Below are 2,489 nucleotides of genomic sequence, written 5' to 3' on the forward strand. Positions count from 1 at the left end.
ACGGAAGAAAGCGATGAGAGCACAATATCCTCATCTATTCTCGAGTAAATTTCGAGGACGAAATTTATTAAGGGGAGAAATGTAATGACCCAAAATTCACGGGCATCGGAAAAGTACATTAACAGGCCTCCGTCTTAGTAAATCGAGTTCAAATAATTACTAGAAATATTTATGAGTTTAGCGATGTGTTTGATTAGGTTTAAATTAGGTGAATTTAGCTTAATTTAGAGTAATTAGTAAAATGACTAAATTGAATAAGGAGTAAAAATTTAATTATAAATTAGTAGGAAATAATAAGGACCAAATAGGAATTAAGCCTATTTGGGAAGATGAAGCTGACAAAGGAGTAAAAATATCTAAGATTTTTACTTAGTTATATAGTATAATTTTGACAAGTGGATGGTAAAAAATAAATAAAAATAAATTATTATAATATATTATTAGCAACTAAAACAAATAAAAGAAAGAAAATAAAGTAAAGAACAAAGAAAAGAAATAGAATAGGCAAACGAAAAGCAGGGGAAGGAAAGAAAGAAAGAAGAAAGAAAAGAAAAAGGAAGAATTAGGGTTTGAAGGTTTGAAAGTTTAATAGTTAACAAAGAACCCAAGACATCGGCGCACAAAGGAAAGGAGAAAGCTATCGAGGATTAAAACGAGAAATTCACGGTTTGTATTACTATAATTCAAATTACTTTTTATTAAATGCTATATATCAATTCTATATTTAATAAGTGAATTATAAGGTAAGTATTGATATTTGAGTTGAATGAGAATTGAATTGAATGGTGAATGTGTATGTATAATTGAATTGTAAATTGATTTGAATGTGAAAATTTTAATTGAAAAGTAATCTTGGAATGGAAATGAAAGTGAATTGAGAATTGAAATACCCTATTAACTAGTCGGGCTAAGTCGGATATAATTGGCATGCCATAGGATATGGAAGTGTACGGGATTTGCCGGCTTTATCGATCAGGCACTTTATGTGTCGTATTTCAGGCACCTCGTGTGTCGTATCAGGCACCTCGTGTGTCGTTTTAGGCACTTTATGTGTCGTATACTGATCAGGTACTATGTACCGTTTTAGGCACAATGTGCCGTACTGGTGTGTTTGGGTTGGAATCCGTGTATCCGTTAAAGTCCGAAATGTTAATAGGGTGAATAATTGAAATGAGAAGTTCAAATGAATTTGATCGACTGTACTAATGAATATAAAAGAAATTAAAAATGTGGACTGAAAATTTAGATTGGAAATGAAATGCATGGATTTATAATGATTGTGGTGATTAAAACCTGGTAAATGTGATTTGTAACTAAAATTGAATAATAGCTAAAGATTGTTTATTTATTGTTATTTAATGATAACTTAAAAAAAAAAGAATTGTTATTTGATGCTGAGTTCTTATTTTATTTTTTTAATTGCTATTGCAATTTGAATTATGGTAATACCACTGAGTATGAAATACTCAGCGTACGGTTGTTTCCGTGCGCAGGTTAATAGAAGTCTAGTGTCCTGGTCCAGCATCCGAGTGATCCCGACTTCAGCGAAAAGATTTTGGGTGATGTTTTCTTTCTTAATTGAAAGTGGCATGTACTAGGTGTTGTATAAGTTATATAGATATACTTGTAAAGTTAGTTATAAGAATGGTATACCATATTTTGTTATTAGTTTAATAAAATGGTAAATATTATATTATATAATTTGGTATAAGTTGGAATGAAAAAAAAATGAATGAAGTTATTAGTTAATTTGGATTAATATTATGAATGTTTAGTTATTAAATGACTATGTTAATGAATTGGTTATGATTTAGATATATTTAGGTTTAAATTGTTTTTGATTGTGCCATTGGTTTTGGATTAGGTGGTTTTTGGTTTGAATTTGCAGGGGGGTTTATGTAAAAATTAAGAAGAAATGCTGTCAAAATTTTTGTAAATAAAAATATATATATATTCCCCTGAATACTCAAACAAGTCCCGTTTCATTCCACTTTAATACTTGTGTTGGGCTTCGAAAGTCCATTATAGGGACATAATTCTTCAATTATACTATGAATGTTATAATAATTGTAAAATATCCATAAGTTGTTTGATATATCCCGTAATGCCTCGTAGCCCTGTTCTGGCGACGGTTTGGGGTTAGGGGGTGTTACAGCATCATCGACTTGGACCACAACCATGTTGATTAGTGCAAAGCAACAAAGTTTTCATGATGGATAACTCCACGATTGAACTTAAATTCAAAAGATATTGAAATTTCACATATATTTATACAATTTGTATGGTACTCAATTTTCGTAAAATTGTTTAAATTGGTGTGATATTGTTTATTTTTTTTTCTTGAGTTGTTCGATGTTTATATGTCTAAGATTAGTATATTAATTGTTTCATATGAAACCACTTGCGCAAATATAAATATAGCATAGTCATTGAAAAGTCTAATTTTTTAAATATGAAAAAGATATTATAAAAGTTCTGTAGAAGAACTT

At 29.7% G+C, this 2,489-nt stretch overlaps 1 long non-coding RNA gene across 1 annotated transcript; it reads left to right on the forward strand.

Moving 5' to 3' along the window:
* The first annotated feature begins 460 nt into the window (after nucleotides 1–460).
* On the forward strand, nucleotides 461–1,679 carry LOC128285144 (uncharacterized). Its single transcript, XR_008275562.1, has 2 exons — nucleotides 461–666; nucleotides 1,494–1,679. It is a non-coding gene; the product is annotated as an uncharacterized LOC128285144 (long non-coding RNA).
* Nucleotides 1,680–2,489: the final 810 nt, after the last annotated feature.

This window comes from Gossypium arboreum, chromosome 12, assembly GCF_025698485.1.
Source record: "Gossypium arboreum isolate Shixiya-1 chromosome 12, ASM2569848v2, whole genome shotgun sequence".
Lineage (NCBI taxonomy): Eukaryota > Viridiplantae > Streptophyta > Magnoliopsida > Malvales > Malvaceae > Gossypium > Gossypium arboreum.